Raw genomic sequence first — 23,636 nt, forward strand, 5'->3', positions numbered from 1 at the left:
GATATTTTTTATACAAGTAATATTCATACTGTTTGAAATAAATAAACTTTTTATAGTAGCCTATTTCAGTTTTGTGTGAAAGGAATTACAGGTGTGTCCCATATGGATGCCTGTCCCAAATATAGGCAGGGTCAAATCAGTGATTTTAGTGATGTCCAGTCAAGTTAGCAGGTTGGTAGATTTTTCCTCCACAATTTTGTTTCCACATTGTTGGTGTGTCACGACCTCCTGACCGTGACCCTGGCTGGTGACACAATGTGTGCATAAGTGGCTTTTGTTCATTTCTTGTTTTTTCTCTCCTGGAGTTGTTGGGCGTGGTCTCCGGCTCCTCGATATGGCTGTGGCACACCTGATCTCATTCACCCATCAGGCACCCGCTCTGTATTCCACAATCACCGTACACTATTTAGACCTGGCCAGCTCTCCAGTCCTTGCTGGATTGTTGTGTCCTCAGAGTACGTCACATCCAAGCCTACTTTTCCAGCCTAGTTGTAGTTCAGGGTTTGCTTACATGCCCTCTAATCACGACCTTTTCTCTGTCTTCAGGAATGTGTTCTGTTTCTGTGGATCACCAGCCTGTCCGCACAGACATCCGGATTCCCCACTTCGCGTTTCCAGTCAGTCCACCCAGGGTCCGGGATCCAAACGGATCGGGGCAGGGTCGACCCTCTTCCGGACCATTCAGTCAGTCTGTTGCAAGTACAAATGCATTTTCAGATCAATGTTGACAAACATGAATATTTTTGCAAATAGTAAAATTAGAGAGTTTTTCTAGTAAGCAGAAAATGATAAAAGGATATGTCCCCCCTTGAATATCCAATGAAAATTGAAGGTCAGTATTTTTCAAAGTAGAATGAGGCTTAATTTAAAAAAAAGGCATTACAGTCATACAATGACTCTCTGACAAGAGATAGTTTTGGCCAACTAATGGTTCTATCTAAACAACACATTAGGCTGTCTGTCAGTGCCCTCTACAATGACCCTTATCAGCGCTTTGAAAAATGACTCCTATCACTCTAATGGGTGAGGCCAGTGAAAACTGCTTCTTACATTGTGTAAATGCTGGGTTAAGATTGGGGAGGGATCGCCACCATGGTAAGAGGAACACTGACTCATGGATTGTCCGTTTTTTTTTCACCGTGACCTCCTCACCTACACTTTTGATGCAATTATTAACTTCAGACTCCATGTGTAACTGAATGTAATCCTTGTAATGTAAATGTAAACATTTTTTACATTAACATTAACAACAGTAAATATTTACAGGTATAACTTTATAGTATATTAGGGGAATGTTACAGTAATCAAACCATGATCCAAATAATACATACAGCCACATCTAATGAACCAGAGCATACAAATGCTTAGATATAACTTAGATTTTAAATACATGTAGCATTTTGATAAATGATATCAATGTGAACGAGATAAAGTCTGCATTGAGGGATTTGTGCTGTTGAAGATGTGTGCTCATTCTCCTAATCTCAAGAATGGTATGCAATTAAACTATTAGACTGTGGAGGGGCAGCAGAGAAGTGCATTATACTACCCCCCCCCCCCCCCACATACACACACACATACAGAACTTGTAAAGGCTAAAGATTTTTAATCATCACCTACAAGAGTGAGTGGCTGTCACTGTCAATAGAAGTTTGATGGTAATGATTAGTAGCTACTATCAACATCTAACCTGAATTTAGCACTTCATAATATGTTTACATTGTCTTTAGGATGTTGTATACAAATTGTACGAAAACACATAATTTTATAAAATCTGAAGATCTGTGGTGCTGTGGTGTGATGCAGTGGAACAGGAGATGGGGTCCAAATCCAAAAGATGTGGGGTAGGCATGAAGTTAGAGGCAGATGACATGACCATACCTCTTCCTCTTTTTTTCATCCCTCCTCTCATCTTTTTCCTCATACTCAGCAGTTTCCTGTCTTTTTCAACTCCAGGGAAATGAATCACTGAGGATATTTTACCTGCTACATGAATGAGTACTTCTGGGCGTTAGCTCTTCTGCGTGGGTCATACACACATACACATGGACACCCACGCATGGATGAACCCAAACTCACTGCGCACACACACACACACACTTGCTGAGTCACCTTGATGGGAATATGGTAGGCACATTCAGTATGTGCACACTCTTTGGAGCACACATACAAAGTTGACACAGTAACACAGGAAAATGGTTTTGCGCATTATTCTTCTTGATTGTCATGTGTGTATTATCTTGTCATCTGTTGAAACTACCACTTAGAGATTTGCTCTTTGTGTGCTTTTCTTTCTGTGGACCTACCTTTATATGTCATGGTGCAGTAGTTGTATATGCATGTATTTGTTTGCCTGTGTCCCTAAATACCCGTGTGTGTGTCTGTTGGCAGCCAGGTGCATTACCCTGTCAGAGTGCGGAGCCTGGCTCATATCTTACCTCTAACAGCCAGATAGGAAAACCACTCCACTTTTGATTCGAGGTGAGAAAAGTGGTTTAGCGCACCTCTCTCATATATCTCACTTTCTCCTTCTCCCCATCTCTTCCCTCACTCCTTTTTTACTTTTATTTGTCAATTTCCTCTCATTCTAGCTCAGCTGTCAGTAGGGATGTAATGTAATCTCACGTACCTGTCGCTAAAGCTTCATTTCATTTCAACTTACCAAAGAAACTAAAGGAACTAAGAACACAACTTTTTTTTTTTTGTAGTTTAACTGGAACTTCAGACACCCTTAATTGTTAAATTCCTTTGAAAAATAATGGTTCAAATTGGAAAAAAAATTATTTTTGAATGTTTATGATGATCAGGACATTTTTTTCACACCATTAAATTAAAGCTGAAAGGCAGCATTTTAACCTCATTGATATGGCTTTATGAAATGGTTGCTTTCACTATCACTGCATCACTGATTATTTGACTAGTATACCTGAATCACTTCTGTTCTATGCTTTCAATGTAACTGGATTTAGTACAAAAATAAGGAATAATGTTTCAACCAAAAAAAATATTATTATGTTGTATGAGGGTAAACAGTGATACTGAGACAATAATGATAATTATTCTCAAGTAACTATATGGTTATATGGCATTCAGTTATTTTATCTTTAAAAAAACAAGTCCTAAGGAGGATACTAGCGTCAATATAGTTTGGGATTTCTCATTGAAATTGTGTTTGCCTAAATTGTGACCTTTAAGCATGATTTATACTTCTGCGTAGAATCTGCGCCATAGCCTACGCGTGGCCTTGTACCCTACGCCTGACGTGTACCTCCCAAGCGGCAACCTCTGGCTCTCACTAGTGAAGCCAGTTAAACCTGCATTATTTCTAATGGCCAGCAGGGGCCAACTCTTCCTTCCATCCATCCATTGTCAACCGCTTATCCTGCGTACAGGGCCACGGGGGGCTGGAGCCAATCCCAGCTTACATCGGGCAAAGGCGGGGTACACCCTGGACAAGTTGCCAGTCCATCTCAGGGCCACACATAGACAGACAACCACTCACACTCACATCCACACCTAAGGACAATTTTGGAGACACCAATTAACCTAGCCTGCATGTCTTGGACGGTGGGAGGAAGCCGGAGCACCTGGAGAGTACGGACACATGGAGAACATGCAAACTCCACACAGAAAGCCAACTCTTGTGGTTTCAAAAAGAAGTCCTGTTCCATTAGAAATTATGGTAAAATTACCTTACTTTTCATCTGATTTATTACCTCGGTAAACACTTTCCTAATGAGTTTATGGTCTCAGTCACTATTTTCAAGTCTTCTTTAACACAGCAGGATGTTCATTTAGCAAATTATAGTTCCATTTCCCCAGCAGGGGATGCTTTAGGAGAGACTACCTTTGTGATTGACAAGTTGCTACCATGGCAACTTGTCAATCAGGCTAGAGTGACTCATATCCACTACACTGTATAACTTTAGCTAGCACTGTCAAACAAGCTTATTAGGAGTCGGCTATTAATTTTTTCCGGTAAGTACATTTTGTTTTAAACCTGTTTTTAGCTAGCCAAACTTAGCATCCCAGTTCGAATCACAGTAAATGTGAATTAGGGATGGACCTAACTAACCAATCAACATGGCGGCAGCCAAACTGCCAAACTTAAAACTGTTGGCCTGGTTCTCCCGCGTTGTCGCTCCCTGGCAGCGGGGAGCTTCCCGGCACGGCTTTCTGCTGTTCTTCCTTGGGACGGGGTGCAGCTTCCGCCAGGACATGCGGTCTGGGGTCCTTTGGGGGGTTGCGGGGTGGAGGTCTCTGGGAGCTGCGCAGGTAGATCCGGTTGCAATTGTCGATGCATCTTGATGCATTGTGGGGTTTTTTTGTTTGTTTTTTTTCCCCTCCCTGTGCAGGGTCTCTGGATGGCTGCTGGGTGTTTAGTTTGTGCATTGGAGTCCGGGGGAGGCATTTCCTCGTTGGCTTGGAGGGACCAGTTTGCATCCCTGGTTTGCTTCTTTGGCCTCAGATCCATGCTTTCCCATTTCTCTGTCGGCCAGTTATTAGACCCCTCTGGATACTGAAGTATAAAGTTAGTTTTCGGGATGTGCAGTGTGGGTGCGGGGCAAGGCTGTGCTCCGTTTTATTCTGGGCTTGTGCCTGGAGTTCTCGGCCCTTGACGGGTGGGTGGGTAGGTGGTGGCATGCAGCTGAGCTGGTTGATTTTGCCTCGTTGCTGGTTTGGCTGGTGTTGCACGGCGGCCTGGGGGCGTGCTGTGCATGGGGGATGTCGGCTGGTGCGGTTGGCCTTAGTTTTTCCGGCGGTTGGGGGGACGGCAGACTTTTATTGGCGGGTGCACGGTGATCTGTGCGGTTCGTTTGCTGCCGGGCTGGGATTCGCCGCTGGTGTTTCTCTCCGCTGGCTTTCGCTGTTGTGTTCTGCCGCTCGTTCTCTCTCGTTTGCCCACCTCACATGCGGGATTCGCAGGGGGCTGCCAGGCATTGGGTGTCACAGTGCTCGCGCAGTGCGCGCGTTGGGCTCGTCACTTGTGCGGCGGTGGGGTGCTGGGTGGGGGAAGGGGGGGGGGAACTGGTCTATGTTGTGTGCGCGCCGCGGTCGGTCCGGGTGCTGCTCTTCCGCGGGTTACGCCTCTTGCGTGGCATTGCGTTGTCAACTGGCATTTGGATGATTTTATTGGATGATATGTATTTTTGATTTTTATTTTTTTTGGCCCTCTGTTGGTTGGGTCGGGGTCGGGGTCTTCCACGTTACACATACAGACACATTCACCCACACACACACAGACACAAACAGTCCCACACATAGACACAAACAAATTTAGGTTGTCCCTGGTACAATTATTCCTGATGCTTTTCTTTCAGTTCCTTATTTAAATTAATAATTATTCCAGCTCTTGTGGCTGTGCTGTGTTGCTCATTTATGTGGTGTGGTGCTGTTTCTTGTTTTCATTTTTCTCTTAGTTGTCTTACTATGTCAGCTGTTTATTGCTGCTGTTCGGCTGGTTGTCTTTTACTATTATTTTTATTGTTTGTTTGTTTTTGTTTGTTTTTCTCCTCCTCAAGCCCCCCCTCTCTGTTCTATTGTTCTATAGGTTTCGTTGCTTTCTGCAATTGGTGTTTCCCTCTGCTATTCCCTGTTGTCCCCACCTTCCATCCCCCTTCTCTTACAGGTGTTGTCCTTTCTCTGTGCTGTCTGTTTGTGCCCCCCCATCCCCATGTCTGCCCCCCTGTCCGGCCCGGTGACAAATCAATACATAATTAAATAAAAAATAAAACAGACAAAGGAGTTTATTAATACTATCTTGTTAAAGTAAAATCTGTCTGGCACAATATGGTATCCAGCTCATCATACTCTATACCAGGCTGCTGGGCAGGACAGGTTTTAAAAAAAAAAAAAAATAACAAAAGTCTGGAAGACCCCATTCAAATTAGCATAGGGCTAAATCAGGCTTAACTCTCACACACAAAAAGTCACACACACTGAAGCCCTTAACTTATAACGTAAAACTTTCTGCAGTCAAATGAGGTATTTGATCAGTGGATCAAATCTGTAAATATGTGATTTTGAGGGTGGGTGATGGAGGATGCCATCTCCTTTGTTGGCAAAATTATTAATCTGCTATCCCCTCCTCCATCCCTTAGTAGTAGAGAGAGTGCCGAGGCAAATGGGTTGTTTAGTTGAATTGTCTAGTCTGCCTGTTTGTGCAAGTCAGAATCTATGGCCTGACTACGGCTCTGAAATATCAGTAGCCTAACTGTTCTGTGTATTGATAAATCCATGGTGCTGTGCATGGTGCTGAAGTAGCAGACAGATTTGTAATTGCATCTCTATCTCTCAGTTCCACCATTCTGTCAGTTTCATCATGTATCCATAATATACTATAAATACTCAATTCTATACTATATTAAAGCCTATCCTCCCTATAGAGTAGCGTCACCTTTATGATGAAAGTGACAAGTAGCAACGTGTAGTCGTGGGGTACAAATTTGAATGATGCCATCCATATAGTAATAATTGCAAACCAGTTGACAATTCAACTCCTTTCACTACATTAATTTCAAGTCGCACTTTAACTGATAGCTTTTAGATTTTACACTTGAACTGACACAAACTATTGTCAGGACAATTAACATTTCAAATATTTTCAGCGCTTGCACCTTAACTCCTTCCATGACTTCCACTTCAACTAATCAAATTCAAATTCACTCAGCATTTAAAGTGAAAGTTAAAGCACATAATCATTTTTACTTCCATTTCTATTTATTTAAATAATTATGTTTGAAATACCACTTACACTTACTGACTTCATTTTATTTAATATCTCAAAATCCATCAATTACTGCATCATGACATTTTAAAAGTGTTAAAATTGTTCCACACTATGTTTTTTAGTCACATATATTCTTGTTGGCATATGATTTTAATCTACTGTCATTGCTCTCTCACTCCTGTGTTGTTTTCAAATGGGTATAGAGTTCTAGCAGAATTTGAGATTGTATTAACCCTTTCAAGACGCTACATGTAAAGACATTTAAAATGTCAAACATTTAAAATGCAAGCACACATTTTCTCCAGTTTATGTTTTCTGATCTGAAACCTGGGACATGGCCTCAAAAAGGGAATAAATAAACCTTCACCTGCACAACAAGCACACTGTAATACAGATATGACATATTTCATAGTACATTTCATAATATATATAGGGAAATACAGACAAGTTTGTCAGTTTAGAATGAATCTTTAATCTCTTCACACCTTGAAAAATCAGCAATGGGTCCTGACTGAGCCTTCAATTTAGATTTCCTGGCTGTCAAGTTGAGCAAATGTGGTGTAAATTTGCCTTGTTATCCTCTGATGTGTTAATTGCATTTCTTTGTTAGTACTCCCCTACGGTGCATTGAGTTGGCCATTCTGCCATGGTCAGCTTGATAAACAACATAATGCTCATGTGAAACAGTTTGTGTTGCACCTTGCTCATTGTGTGAAACGTTTGTGTGTGAAAGTATTTCACTTGTCTACCTCTTTTCATTATCAGTGGGGTGGACATGTTTTTGTGTGGTGGCTGTTGCCAACCTGGTCCACTCCTAGATCCATACCTGTATGAAGTCATGGAGCTGTTAGTTATTGAAATTAGGTAGACCATTATATATTTCTCTAATACTGTACACAAATGCATGAACCCATGTCAAGTGTAGTGTAAATATTACATGTTACAGATCTAATCTTCTTTGCTCTCTTTCCCATCCACTGTCCCTCACTTCCCCCACCCCAGTGCACACAAAGGGCTCAGTAAACAAATTGCTGAAATAAAAGGGATTATTAAAGAGTGCTCCTTGTTTTAGAATATAGCAGTGGACTTTTTTTCTTAGAAATAATTTATTCTCCTCTGTATTTTGGTTTATGTTCCCTCTTTCTTTGTTTCTCCAGTGACCTGCCTCTCTCTATTTCTCTCTATTTCTCATTGCCGTCGTAGGTTTTATGGGTCTGAATGTTGATGTCAGTCGAGACTGTGGCTGAGGGCCAAGAGTAGAGTAGGGAGGTATGAAAAGATGGATGAGAGGAGCAAGAGATTGAGGGAGGGGCGTTGGTGGCGAGAGTGGCAGAGATTTGCAAACAAATTTAATAACTAGCCTGCAGAATGGAATCACTTTGCTAGCTTTAGAATTGCTTACCTCCCTGAAAGAGAGTGAGGAGGAGCGAGAGAGGGGATATCGAAAAAAGAGAGGGTGGGGACGGGGAGGGGAGATGCTCTATTAAAGAGCTGGAGAAAATTTGAAACGTGTCACATCAATTTCAGCCAGTGCAGTTATCAGGGTGTTTGGTTTACACCTGAATACTTGGGGAGAGAAAAAAACATGGAGCAAAAGAGAGTCAGAGAGAGAGAGAGCGAGAGAGAAAGAGATGGAGAGTGCGAAATACAGAAAAGGAGAAGGTGGCAAAAGATAGCATGGAGGACACAGAAACCAGGAGGTTGAGGTAGAAACACACGGACAGGAAGAGACCAATGGAAGCAGATTGAAATGTTCAAGCAGATGTCCTTTACATGAGAACATGTAACTGAGGAAAAGGTCTAATCAGAATATGACACGGTTCATTAAAACTATTGCATTCTGATAATTTTTGAAGAATAACATTTTTGAACAAAATAAAAACCTAATCAGCCAACATCTTGTTCAAAGGGCTCCTAAATAAGACTCATTATCAGTGATGATATTCAGGGTCATAGTAGCAGTATCAAGGAGTGTGATGCCTTAAAAAATGAGGTTGTAATCAGTGCGTTGTTGTTGTTGTTGTTTTTAAAGTATCTGCCACTCAAAAACCCAGAGGACTGAATTGAGATCAGGTCAATCAAAACAATAAATGCTTCATGTTAAGCGAAAACAGTCTTTTATAATTTGCTTGGTAATTAGCAAATTGGTACATGGTAAGTTATTTTTTATTTTTACTGTATTCATTTTATTTTATTGTTGCCCTATATTGAATTTAATTGTCATGCCATTACATACATTCAACACAGACTATCAGCAAGGGCATTTGGGGTTGAATGCATTGCTTGTCTTGAGTTTTATCATGGTTACAAAGGTAGTAATGTTATGAGCCTGGGTAGCACACATGTTTTGAATAGTTTCAATTTCAAAAGAACAACAAATGCTGAATGATGAAAGCTGGGGCAAATAAATGTATAGCCAACAAATCACAAATTATCTTGGATGGATCTCATATTTTAAAATTAATTTAGTTTTAAAGGTATGGTTTATTACTAGGCTAAATATTTGCCAAATAATTTGGCCCTAAGAGTTTTGCTTAGCATTTTGCAAAATGAATCTCATGGTTTAAGATATCCAACCCAAAAGTATTGTTTGACTTGTCTGTAAAGGTTTCTTGCCATGTCAGAAATGATTCAAATAAATTGGATTTGATACGATGAATGTGTGAGAAAGGCAGGGGAGCTATCATGAACCATTAATTCACAGGCTGGTGAAAGTGCGTCTTATGGAGACACTTATTCTTTGCTTGCAACAAACACATTAGCCAAAAATCACATTACTAATAATGTTGTATTTGATCTGAAAATACAAGTCAAGAATAAAAGCATACTCTTCAAACAAAACATTTATTAATTTCAGCTCTCTACAATAAAGTCTCGAGGTTGGTGCATTCAATGTATGCTTTTTTTCTTTTGACCTGCATGTGTGAATACATATCCCAATGATACCCAGTCATTTTCTATGTTGAAACCATCTGTGCAGTCAATGTTTGGTTTAGGTGAGTGGCTGTTACAATCTGCAATTCACATAAAATTATAGCCTTACCACCAACATTCAAAATGCAACATTGAAGAATGAACAGTGCGTTATTAGTGTTTTCTACTATTTTTTTATCAGGTTGTAAAAACAGAGGTAAAACAAGCCGTTGCAAATATTATCACTGGATAAATACACAAAATACTGACTTTTAGTAATTTGTAAGTCAAACTTAAATTGTACATTTGAATATACCTTTAATTTATGTAATCAAAAATGTTACTGATTGTGCCTTTATTGAATATGTAAGATTGGACCATTTCCTGTCCATAATTACCCAGAATCCTCAGTAATTATTTCCCAGCCTGCTTAATAACTCTCTCTTGTGTAACCACGAATAAAGATTATTTTATTGGCCGGGAATTGTGGCTGTTTGATTCGTTAGGAATGGCGATAGTGTCGCCAGTCTGGTTAATTGCTGCTCTGAAATCATTTTAATAAGAACAAATACCCTTGGTGGGTTCTCTCTCTCACTCTCATTCTCTCCATCTCTCCTCCTGCAGACAAACACTAACGGAGAGAGAGAAAGAGATTGAAATGTTCTCGTTAAATGAGATATTAAAGTGTCCCCTCTTTCTAATTATTCCCACTGATTACATGCAACAGTCATGGGTTAGCAAGGCTACCAAAAGTCTTTTTACATGCCAACATATTGAGAGAGAGGATGAATGGAGAATGAAGGAACTGCTCCTATGGGGTTTCTGCCAGACCTTATGTCACTTTAATGAAAAGATAATCTATGCATGATGTATACATTAAAGATTAGACTGGCACCTTCAGATACACATTAGTTTCTGTAACTAATGGGCAATCAATAGCTATCTTGCAAAAGTGCCTATTTATAGTCTCATTGAGGTGCATATAAATTATGTGTACATCCAATGCATGTTTGTCTTTCAGCATTTTGTATTGTATCATGTTGTTTTTGCAGCAGTGGTACACAATTGACACCCTGTATAATTCATACCTTTATGAAGTTTTAAAAGAAAAATGTCCCCTATGACTGTTATACTATTATATGTTATATCATTAGATCATTATTTCTCATGCATTAATGTAGGTGGGCCCACGATGAACCTCCACCCCCACTGTGCTGACAGTCTAGCTCTGCCCCCGAGCCTAACTGATGTAGTTCTACTAGCTGAACTAGTATAAACTGTTAAGTAATTGAATTTATATTAAAACATTTTTTTTTAACTCTTCATACATTTTGTGTGTAAAAAGCTTAGTTTGTTAAAGTAAACTTTAGTTGTCAGATAAAGTAAAAAGTACAATATTTCCCTTTGAGATGTGGTGAAGTAGAAGTAAAAAGTGGCATGCAAAGAAAATAAGTTCAGTACAAATATCTCGGGTACTTAAGTACAGTACTACTTTGTTGTTTGCTTGGCTTTGGCTACCTGAAACTAAGGAAAGGACTAGAGATGTTTTTCTGTATTTTGGCTCTGGACAGAAAGCTATCATCCATCATGATGGTGAAAATGGCTGGCCTTGAGCCACAATGCTTTAAGTGGGAGATCCCTCCCCCAGTCATCAAGGCATTAACATGTGTAACAAACAATTACAACACAAAACATCTTTCATAAGCTGAAACATGTAGCCTACTCATTCACACAGCTTGGCATACATGCGTAGGGCAAGTTCTGCAATCCTAGACCTATGACCTACAATATACATTGAGCACTGCTGTTTGGGGCGACATTTCTTTTTCTTTTTGATACATTTGTATTTATTAAGTATATATATTTAAATAGCCTTTTATCAGATTTACCTATTTTTATAATTTCTATTTGTTCGGGTCAATTATGAACTATAGGTAAAACTTGAGAGAATTGGCTGGGGCCGAGGGGCCGCTGCTGCAAATATTTGGGTGGCTCCTCCTCTAACACGCATTATCCCACTCCAAATTTTTAATAAAACTTAAGAGCCCTGTATTGACAGAAATGCAATGTAAGATCCATAACTATGTTTTCAGTGGTGTATAAAGACCTTACATAATAAACCATTATGCTCTCATTACCTTAGAATGAAACATTTCTATCTACATACACCCCCATCCATGAACGTCGCCACATTGCGTCGTCATGTTTCCACAGTAGCTGAAAACAGACAAAACGTAGGTTCTTCTTGTTCTACTTCTGCTAGAATTCAGGCAGTGTAGACACACATTACTACGTTGAATATGTACGTTAGAAGAAGAAGAAGCAGTAATAATATACAGCATGGGTCTGCAAATAAGTTTAGCATCAGAGCAGTTTTTCAACCGTTAGGTGGTGGGTGAGGATATAAGATGTAATATTAGACTTCATTCCCATGGTTTTCGGTTAGCACCTTGAAGGTTGTGTGTTTGATCACACTTTCAATTTCTTTTCTCTCTACAAAAAAATGGATTATGCAGCATTTCTCATGCTCACATTACGGGATGTGCTGCTGTGTTTTTGTTTCAGTGTTTGATCCCTATTCATCAACCTATGGACGCTGTGAAATTCCCATCTCTTCGAGCTGCTGGGTTGTCTATCTGTTTGTGTTCTATGTTGCAGATGCCAGTAGGTGTGGTTAAGATCTTCAGTTATTGGAGCCACCTGGGCCTGGTGTTCTCCAGTATAAAAGCGCATCTCATGTTCTGCACTCCGGGCTAGAGAGGAGGGAAACCCTGTTCCCCATGCTCTTCCTTATTTTTGTTTCTTTCACCATACAACACTCCACTCACTATTCCTTCAAGCATGTATACCTACTGACATGACTGACCTAATGATTATCACACTTCATAGTATTATTTGAATAATAAGTTCTTTCTGTTTGCTTAAAATTAAAAGTAATGATACCTTTACTACAGTTTTGTCTCATCATACTGTTCTTTTTGTTGCGGTTTTGAGCCAGCCGTGACAACGCTTTTTCATTTCCCCAGTATCTCCAAGCAGAAGATATTTAGGGGAATCATGTTTTCTGACAGTTCTTTCAGTGGTGTGTCAAGCAGGCAACAGACTCTTTTAATGTTCAATGGGTCAGTTCAACTCCAAATAAAGCATCACAGTGAACAAGCTTTTCACGCTTTTATTTTGTAGGCAAAAACAGTAAAGAGGAAGTGATTATGTGAGTAACTGTTGCTGTCATGACTGAGATCTATTTCAGCACCACTATCAAAGTATTTATTTAATTATATTTTTTGACGCTATCAAAGCACCATAATCTGGCTGTGGGCCAGATATTATTGCTGGCGGGCAGTGGCAAGGGTCCATAATCACAGAGAGAATAAACATGTTTTCCTTGTCAATGTTTGTATAAACTTTATCTATCATGTGGTTTATAAGGGACTGTGGTGCAGAAACATTACATGTTATTTGTCAGTGGCCAAGTCTCAATAATATATGGTTTTACTGAATAATTAAATAAATATAATTTCTTAATGTATCTACTTGAAGAAACCTCATTTCTTGACTGGCTACTCTCCGCTGTCTCAGAAAACAACACTTTTTGTGCTGTGCCAGCCACCGTAGCTGTCCTACACTCTTTGAAAGGGTAGGGGGCAGTGGTAGACTGCTGGACAGTTGGTTGCAATTCGCAGCCTTACCGCTAGATGCCACTAAATGTTACACACTTAACCTTTAACTTCTTGTCTAGTCTTTTATTTGTGGCCCTTTATTTAGCACACCTCTTAATGTGCTTTCATTCTTAGTGAGCTTTCATCTGAATCAATAGTGCTGCAAATAGTGTAGCAGTTCAGATTTTTCTGCCAGATCTCTTCCTCTCTTTTCTTCCATTTTATTGCTATTTCCTTCTGTGTAAAGATCAATAGCACTTGGACCTTTAATGGCACAGCACTATTGCTAGTTTTGCCATGTATGAAAGTGAAAATTACCAACATTCAATGGACTGACTGTGTTTGTGAGTTTGTCTGAACGCACTGTGGCTGAGTTTATTGATGGTATCTGATAACGCTGCTGCCTCTCGTTTGTCAAAGGAGATGAGGAAAGACAAAGAGCAAAAACGCGAGAAGAAAAGGCAAATAATTGATAAATTGAAAGAGTGAGAAAGAAAGAAACAGTGAGAGCTCTGTAAGTGCACTGTGTGCTGAATAAATCGAAATGATTGTATGCAATAACAAGCCGAAAAGTATATTCACTACAGTTCATTTGTAGCCCTAATTACTTAACATGACACCCTATTAAACAAAAATAGATGTTTCTGGAAGCATGAAACAGTTTTACACAATATATTTTTGCACGTGTTGCAGTTTGAGGAGTAAAAGTGCATTTGCCAGTTCTGACAACACAGTTTCAACTCCTTCTACTTTCCAGTGTGTGCAATGGCCACATATCACTATTCTGCGAGCTTTACCTTAACCAAAACTTCGCTTCCCGCCACCATATTTAAAAACAATCTGGACTCATACCAGACATCCCCAGTAAGAATATTTCCTTTTATCAAAATTTCAGTGACATGTTGCATCACAGTTTTAAACTGACCTAATCTCCAGAGATATGTTTCAATATGGATTCCATTCACTTTACACAGGGACAAACTCTGCAAAGTCTGGTAACTCTGCCACCGCTGCTCTTTCCCAATGTGTTCAGCAAGATTAATGCTCCACTTCAGTGGTATTATTCTTTGTCATAGCTTCTATTTCAACTGCCATTGTGATGATATCAAGCTGTAGGCCTGTATTTTCACCACACCATCCTAAATTAATTTTACAAATCCAAATTGCCTTTCTCCAACCTGTGAATAATCTGATATTGCCTTTACACTGTAGGTGTAAAAACATGCATCAAAACCGTGCACCACATCCCCTTTACAGCTCTACAGAGTCATACGTGTAACCTTGCAGTCATCATATCACCTGCTCACTAACTCTTACACTTACTAAGTGTCTTCATGTTAAGGCACACTGCAAACACATGCTGTCGCCTCTTCCATCTATGTTTTGGCTGCTTAGCAATGTATCTCACACAGGTTTATGTTGAGCAAAACCATGAATGTGACATAAGATGACCAATGTATGCATTGAAAATGTGTAAAAAAAATTGTCAGCTGCATGGATACAGTATATGTGTGTCTGTTTGTATGCATGTGTATTTGTCTGTGCATTTGAAAGTATGCTGAACTGACTGACTGAATAAAGACTTATTGAGACCAAGGCAACATGACTAAATACTCCTCCTGAGTGTAATTTCACTGAGACCTCTAGACTGCATAAAGTTATGGAATGAATCAGCATGGTGGATTGGCCAAGGACTCTTGTCTAAGGGACAGTCCACCATGACCTCCACATACACATACCTTCACCTTACTAGCTCATTCTTAAGATCACATTATACACCTATATAAAAACAGGTATATACCTCCAGGATTTATTTTTATGAGAAAATCCCTTTATTCTTGTCTGCCAGGAAACAGCTAATTTCTGTGCCATCATCAGCATCCTGGCATGCAAAAATTGTCTCTATTTCTTCTCTTAATTTTCCACTATGGTTAATCTTAATCAACACTATGCAGGGTTTTAGTCATGAGGTGTATCTGGCTCTAAGTGATGACATTAATCACATTACTGAGCTGTATAATGACACATAAACACTATATACACATAATAAGTCAAGTGATGTACAGTATGTCTGGTGATCTCATTCAGTTATGCAGACCTTGCACTACTAGATAATAAGCACTGTATGTAAATGATATCATTCATCACTGAGATCACTGTGAAGTTGATATTGATATTGTGTGTCTTCAAGCATTTCTGCTGTACTAGAATTGTGGGTTTACTGAATTTGTCTAAGTGATGCTTTTAAAGGCCATGGCAATACAGCATTCTGGTGTTCATGGTCTACCAATAGCTGCTACTATATCAATGTAGATGAGATGCTATGGATAAGCATTCCAGTTGATTCTCTGCGGGAACCAGCCACTGTTCCCGTCACGCTCCCCAGCTTTCCAGAGATTGATCAGTATCAGTCGCCTGCCTGACAGCTCCAGAATTAAATGTCATTTAGCAAACCTGACAATTTGAGACTGACTGAAAAACAAGTGAGACAGGAAGGAGAGGGGAAAGAGTATGCAGGGTAGATAGGGTGGTTGAGAATGAGGAAGACAAAAAACTACACAGAGAGGGAGGGGGGTATATAGATAAGTCTTGAGACCTTGGAATCACCAGCATAACCCTGCCTGAGGACTTCAAGCTTTGCTCAAGGCATTTAAGACTACTTTATGAAGACAGGAGCCTGTGCCTAAAAAAGTTATCAGGAATGTTTTTAAATAAATGAAACCAAGACAAATGGAATGGTACTTAAGCATGTACTAACCACATGGATATAATATTTTCTAGCAAGCCTCCCATCATCCTACATAGATTTATAGCGATATTCGGCTCATTGTTAAGTTTACTGCTCTGGTACAATCTCACCGCTCTCAGTTTTGTTTTTAGCCACAACAGGCAGCTGTTTTCAGTGAAAAATCTTTAAAAACCCACTGTACACTACCTGCTCAGCACCAAACAGCAGACATGTTGTCTTGTGCGTCAGATAGAGAAACAATAACAAACAATTGCAAAAAGTAGTGATAGCAATATTTTAAAACCAATATAATTTAAACAAAAAAGAGGATTGACAAGATTGAGGGTTAAAACTTAAACAGATGTTGAGCCAGCCATCAATTCGCATTGAAGGAGCTGGGTTGGTGGTGGCATGCAGCTGAGCTAGTTGATTTTGCCTCGTTGCTGGTTTGACTGATGTTGCACGGCGGCCTGGGGGCGTGCTGCGCATGGGGGATGTCGGCTGGTGCGGGCGGCCTTAGTTTTTCCGGCGGTTGAGGGGACGGCGGACTTTCATTGGCGGATGCACGGTGACCTGCGCGGTGCGTTTGCTGCCGGGCTGGGTGTTTCTCTCCGCTGTCTTTCGCTGTTGTGTTCTGCCGCTCGCTCTCTCTCGTTTGCCCGACCTCGCACGCTTGCGCAGTGTGCACGTTGGACTCGTCACATGTGCATTGATGTTGATAATTGTGTGGCATTTGGGCGTTTTGATTGTTTGCTGCGCGGCGGTGGGGTGCTGGGTGGGGGGAGCACTGGTCTATGTTGTGTGCGCGCCGCGGTCGGTCCGGGCGCTGCTCTTCCGCGGGTTACGCCTCTTGCGTTCCGTCAGCATTACATTGTCAGCTGGCATTTGGATGGTCGTTTTTATTTTTTGACTTTTTATTTTTGGGCGTCTGTTGGTTGGGTCGGGGGCATCTGGAAGTCATATACATATATATGTATATTTTTTTGATTGATTGATTTTTTTCTTTCTCCCACCCCTATTGGCTACTGGGGTTCTTGCCTGCCTGTTGCTGGGGTAGGTGTGGCACAGTCGTAGCATCCCACTCTCACTAACAACTACATTCTTTAACAGGCTTATGCGCACACACATGTACACACACACAGACACATACAGACACATTCACCCACAGCACACAGACACACACAGTCTCACACATAGACACAAACAAATTTAGGTTGTCCCTGGTAGAATTATTCCTGATGCTTTTCTTTCAGTTACTTATTTAAATTAATTGTTATTATTCCAGCTCTCCTGGCTGTGCTGTGTTGCTTATTTAGTGTGCATGACTGTTTCTTGTTGTCATTTTTCTCTTAGTTGTCTTACTATGTCAGCTGTTTATTGCTGCTGTTTGGCTGGTTGTCTTTTACTATTATTATTATTATTGTTATTGTTTGTATGTTTGTTTTTGTTTGTATTTGTTTGTTGTTGTTTTCCTCCTCCCCAAGCCCCCCTTTCTGTTCTATTGCAGGTTTCGTTGCTTTCTGCAATTGGTGTTTCCCTCTGCTATTCCCTGTTGTCCACACCTTCCATCCCTTCTCTTACAGGTGTTGTCCTTTCTCTGTGCTGTCTGTTTGTGCCCCCCTATCCCCATGTCTGCCCCCCTGTCCGGCCCGGTGACAAATCAATAAATAATTAAATAAATAATAAAACAGACAAAGGAGTTTATTAATACTCTCTTGTTAAAGTAAAATCTGTCTAGCACAATATGATATCCAGCTCATCATACTTTATACCAGGCTTGTGGGCAGGACAGGTTTAAAAAAAAAAAAGCATTGAAGGAGCTGTTTTAATGAAGACGAGACTATTCCCAAGATGAGCATTATGTGAGGGAAATACTTTGAAATGGGTAACTGGAGTAACTGGAGTCAAGAGAACCTGTGCTTAGAGGAGTACAGTACAGGGTTTAATGTAAGCTAAACGGCAATGCTGTTCCAAGCAGAGTTTTGTAGGTCAGAGTAATGTTGTTCTGTGTATGATGTCATGGACTTGGGCTTTGTTGATAAGTGTTTTTGTGGTCTTGTCTCTCCATTGTTTTTTTCCTTTTGCCTTTTTGTTCATTCATTCTCTTCCCTGTTTTACTTTGAAGTGGTTCTGCCCTTGGTGTTGTGGTCTTGTTTCACTACCTGTTTCAGTGTCACTGAAGTCTGATGTCTGATGGGTTTGCACCTGTCAGTAATTATGTTCATCCTTGCTGGTGAGAGAGAAAATATAGATGACATTCCATCAAACTAATTTTGACAGCTACTTCCGGTCCCGCCCCTAAACCAGATATGTGTATGTAACTGATAAGAGGGGTGTATCCGGTCCTGCCCAAACCGTAAATATGTGTGTATGTAACTGATAAGAGGGGTGCGTACATCCTTCCCTAGACTCCGGTTGTTATAAACAGTCTGGTTTTATCAGACAGAGTTCGTTTTCGAAACAGGAACCTATTTTTATCAGCCGGAGACAAGAGTTTGGAACTACAGACTTTATATAATAATCTGGTTGTACCAGAAGTAACGGTCCCCAACCCCTCACCAGTTATTTCCCACATGCTGTCACATACAAAATAAGAGGATGGGCAGAGTTAGCCGTGAGCCAATGATAAGAGACTAGGAGGGGTTACCATATGATGGGAGTCTGTGAAAATAAAATGAGAACATTGTCTTCAAGAAATTGCCAAGAGGGCACTTGGATCATTGTTAGTAATATTTAAACATTTCTCTGTGATACAAATATTAGAAAAATATTCAGGGCCACTTTATTGAGAATTTACAGTTTTACCTGTTATTCAGAAATAACTTGGATGCATGCACAAATATCAAGGATTGCAGTATTAGCAGCAAAAGGTATTTTATCCAGGGTTCAATTATATAAAATGTCTTATTACACTAGTGCATTCATTTAAACTTTTTCTTAGGGGAATTCAGGTTTGTCTGTGGTGGTTGGTCATTTTTATGACCTTTATGGAATGGTGAAGTAGGCCTTTTTAAAGGGCCTTCATCTTTATCTTATTTTGTATTTGCTCTTCATAATTATAAATTCGGACTAAAATGCTCAGCAGCAAGATCCTTTTTTTTAAATTTTTTTGTAAGTAATCACTAAAACAGGTTTATCAACTTTTACTAAACCTTTGGAATAATTCTGTCCCCAAATATTGTGAAATGAAATTGACCAGTTATTGCGACGACAAGATTTCTATCAATTTTGAAATGTGCTTGTTTCTTCAGTCTAAATTTTATAGGATTGCATTTTATTTATTGACTGCATTACAGAAACGTCCATTGTTGGCTGGCATGTAATGACACAGAGTTCCCTCTTAGTTTCTTCTTTGCTAGCATGGAGCAACACTCCAGCATGGATGAATAAAAGAATGGGATTTTTCTATTAAGAGAATATTGTAATCTACTGAGGGACAATCATGCCCTGTGTGTTTCCTGTCTGGGGATGCCGCATGCCCAGGCAGCTCTCGAGGCTGCTTGCGGCCATTGCGAGGCCCTGCCCCTGAGGGTGCTGAGGTCCCGTGCGGCTCTCTTCTCCGGAGACGGCCGGATGCGTTCTCCCCATGGCTCGGGCCCGGTGGTCGCTGAGGCGACGCGGCGGCTTCGGTCATGGGGCTCCCAGCGCGACATCTCCAAAGGCATCGGGACTGCCGAGGCTTTTTCCCGTCCCTCGTCTGCTGGCTCCGACTCCCCTCTTCCCCGTTTGGGAGCCCGCTTTTCGGCTTCTCCTGTTCGAGGTGTGAGCCCGGAGAGGCTGCAGCTGTCCGGCTCTGAGGAGCTGGATGTGCTCAGCATTATGGAGGAGGAAGACTTCCGGGAACCGGAGCAACATCATCAGCGCCAAGCTATGACGAGCTCTTGGACGTGGTGACACGAGCAGTGTCAAGCCCCAGTTTGATTGGCCGCAGGCCATGCCAGACACACAGGCTATCAGTAAGCAGGATGATCGCTTCCTGCAGCGCCGCCTCCGCGCCGGTCTCTGCCCTTTTTCCCGGATTTGCATGACGAGTTGTGCAAATCCTGGGGCAAGCCCTTCTCAGCACGTCTGACTAGTCCCCCGCTCCGGGTTTACAGCGACGTCGCGGGGGTTAAGGGTTCTGGTTATGGGACGATGCCCCAGGTTGAGGATGCTTTGGCCAGCTATCTCTCGCCCGGTCTTGCATCGTCCCTTAAAGAGCCGGTGCTGCCTACCAAGTCGCGTGACATCTGCTCTGGTGGGCAAGGCGTACATGGCGGCGGGCCAGGCCGGTGCGAGCCTGCACACGATGGCGGTTTCGCAGGCATACCACCCGTAACAAAGGAGACGGCCCGCGCCATTGGCCGCTCCATGTCGGCGCTGGTGGCCATGGAGCGGCACCTGTGGCTCAACCATCGGGCACCCAGGAGAGGGAGAAGAACATCCTGCTCGACGCACCGGTAGCGACCTCTGGCTTGTTTGGCGAGGCGGTGGACGCCGTCGTCAGCAGGTTTCAGCATGCCAGGATGCAAGGGGAGGCATTCCAGCAGTATCTCCCGTGCCGGTCTGGGTCCAGGATGGCGGCGGCTGCAGAGAGACGGTCCCAGCCGTCGTCCAGCTCCTACCGCCAGAGCCAGAGGCAGAATGCCGCTTCTCGAGGCCCCCTCAGCGCACGCGGGACTCGAGGCGGCGCTCTCGCCCACAGCCCCCCAAGACAACGGATCTGAGGACCGTTCCTTAGTCTCGCCGGGGTCGGGGGAAGAAGTCCGCACGCGCTAGCCTCCAGCAAGCACGTGCCGTTCTGCCTGCCCCGAGGGGCCGCAGTCCAGAGGCGCTCTGGCTCACACACAAGGTTATCGGTATCGGGTTCTTCCGTTCGGCCTAGCACTCTCTCCTCGCACGTTCACCAAATGCATGGATGCAGCTCTGGCCCCGCTGAGGCTCCAGGGCATCCGCATATTAAACTACATCGACGACTGGCTCATCTTGGCTCAGTCTCGGGAGTTAGCGGTTCGGCATCGAGATGTCGTCCTCGCCCACCTTCAGCGTTTGGGGCTGCGGCTCAACGTGAAGAAGAGCGTGCTGATGCCTGTCCAACGGACTACGTTGCTAGGGGTGGTGTGGGACTCGACGACAATGCCAGCCCACCTGTCGCCTGCATGCGTCAGGTCCATTTTGTCCTTGGTGACCAGAGTGAAGCTAGGCCGTACCATCACTGTGAAACACTTTCAGAGGGTGTTGGGTCTCATGGCGGCAGCGTCCAGCGTAATCCCGTCTGGCTTGCTGCACATGAGAGCCCTGCAGTGGTGGTTAAAATCCAAGAGATTCTCCCCGAGGGGAAATCCGTTCCGTCTGATACGGGTTACGAGCAGGTGCCTTCGTTCCCTGTCAGTATGGAGGAAGCCTTGGTTCCTGTCCCAGGGTCCCGTGTTGGGAGCGTCATGTTGCCGAAGGGGAACGTCTCGGGTTACGTATGTAACCCTTTTTCCCCGAGAAGGGGAACGAGACACTGCGTCGGTCCGCCACACCTCGCCCTGCCTGGAGTGCCTTGCTTCATAGCAAAGAGCTAATGTGTCTGGTGTGCCGGCGTGCTTATACACTCTTGAACAAAATCTTAAGACCGGGGGAAACATTGCAAGTACTCGCATTTCGCGCTGGTGGATCATAACCGGGTTGTAAGTACTGCTTCAAAATGCCAAAAGAAGAAACAGGAGCAAGAGACAAAAAATAGAGAGTAGGCAATTTATTGAAAACTGCATTTAAACTCAAACAGGCTGTTCATCAGCTGATCAAAAGTAATTCTAGCTTTTTTTACTAAAGGGAAAGAGGAGGCCTGTTAGCTTGACTAGTGACTTAGTTATGAGTAAGGCTTTAGTTTAGAATGAGGGACATAGTCTATATGTTATTGAAAGACTAAATTTAGAGTTATTTGGACGCTGTTAACACTTGTAGTTTTGGGTTTTTTGCTACATAAAAATTGTCCTTAATTTGTAAGTGTAACTACAAATTAAATATTTAGTTTAGATTACAATATTCTCTTAATAGTAAAATCCCATTCTTTTATTCATCCATGCTGGAGTGTTGCTCCATGCTAGCTAAGAAGGAACTAAGAGGGAACTCCGTGTCATTACATGCCAGCCAACAATGGACGTTTCTGTAATGCAGTCAATAAATAAAACGCAATCCTATAAAATTTAGACTGAAGAAACAAGTACATTTCAAAATTGATAGAAATCTTGTGGTCGCAATAACTGGTCAATTTCATTTCAATATAATAATTAATATTTGGGGACAGAATTATTCCAAAGGTTTAGTAAAAGTTGATAAACCTGTTTTAGTGATTACTTACAAATTTTTTTTTAAAAAAGGATCTTGCTGCTAAGCATTTTAGTCCGAATTTATAATTATGAAGAGCAAATACAAAATAAGACAAAGATGAAGGCCCTTTAAAAAGGCCTACTTCACCATTCCACAAAGGTCATAAAAATGACCAACCACCACAGACAAACCTGAATTAGCCTAAGAAAAAGTTTAAATGAGTGCACTAGTGTAATAAGACATTTTATATAATTGAACCCTGGATAAAATACCTTTTGCTGCTAATACTGCAATCCTTGATATTTGTGCATGCATCCAAGTTATTTCTGAGGAGGATTAAAGTTTTAAGACTCACAAGTTTAAGACTAGGCTACAGCTTTTCACAAGAGTGATAATGATGGCAAGTCTGTAAGAGAAAGCACTAGCAAAGATTTTACAAAGTTTAATTTTGGAACTCACTCTTATTTTGCTGCATGCTGTTGAAGGTAATTTATAATGCTGTTTTGTCATGCTCTGCCGGTTGGCCATCCTTTGTGTTGCACTTTTGGGTTTGGTATCTGCCTTAGTATGTTGAGTTTTGGGTTCTGTCCTGTCTGGTGTCCAGTATCTGCTATGTAGTCTGTTGTGTTTTGAGTTCCTCTGAGTTATTGTGTGGTCAGTTCATTATCTGTTATTTAGTTGGTCTTTGATTCCATGTCATGTTCTTGGTCTTGTACGTTAGTTCATGTCTTTAGTGTTTACTCCGGGTCTTGTGTTCTCTGTTAAGCTCTGTACTGTATTCTAGTTCTGTGTTCTCGCTTATTCACTCTGCCCCAGGTCTGCTTGTCATGTCAAGTCTCTCTGTTTTCCTCTGCTCTCTCTCTCTGCCTCGTTAGTCTCATGTCTGTCACCTGTGTTGCTCCCGCCCTTCTCGTTAGTCCCTGTGTATAAATACCTGGTGTTTCTGTCTTGTCCTTGTCCGGTCATTGTTCATGTTACCCCCCAGTCTGTCGTGCGTGTACGCTCGGCCTGCCTGTAACCAGCCTTGCTTGTCTCGTCTCCCTGTACTTTTGGATTTCTGTTAACCAGCCACTCTGTCAGTAAGTGTGCTCACCTTTAGTTTGTTTTCCATCAATAAACCTCCGTTGAACAATACCTGCTCCGCTCTGTGTCCTGCGTTTGGGTCCTCCAACCTGCCTCCACACCACCGATCGTGACATGTTTAATTTTTACTCACCGTTATACCATTTTACTGCTTTACTGTAATTATTTCAATTTATTCTTTACTTGTTTAATAATAAAGACTGACTTGATTCCAAATCAGTGAAGA

General features: G+C 41.8%; 1 long non-coding RNA gene across 1 annotated transcript; it reads left to right on the plus strand.

Annotated features, from left to right (window-relative positions):
* The first annotated feature begins 543 nt into the window (after window positions 1–543).
* Window positions 544–12,596, plus strand: LOC119883213. Its single transcript, XR_005440604.1, has 3 exons — window positions 544–684; window positions 2,392–2,481; window positions 12,302–12,596. It is a non-coding gene; the product is annotated as an uncharacterized LOC119883213 (long non-coding RNA).
* Window positions 12,597–23,636: the final 11,040 nt, after the last annotated feature.

This window comes from Micropterus salmoides, unplaced genomic scaffold (genome assembly GCF_014851395.1).
Source record: "Micropterus salmoides isolate LMB-PRFRI ecotype aquatic unplaced genomic scaffold, ASM1485139v1 Ms_hic_scaffold_3, whole genome shotgun sequence".
Classification (NCBI taxonomy): Eukaryota; Metazoa; Chordata; class Actinopteri; order Centrarchiformes; family Centrarchidae; genus Micropterus; species Micropterus salmoides.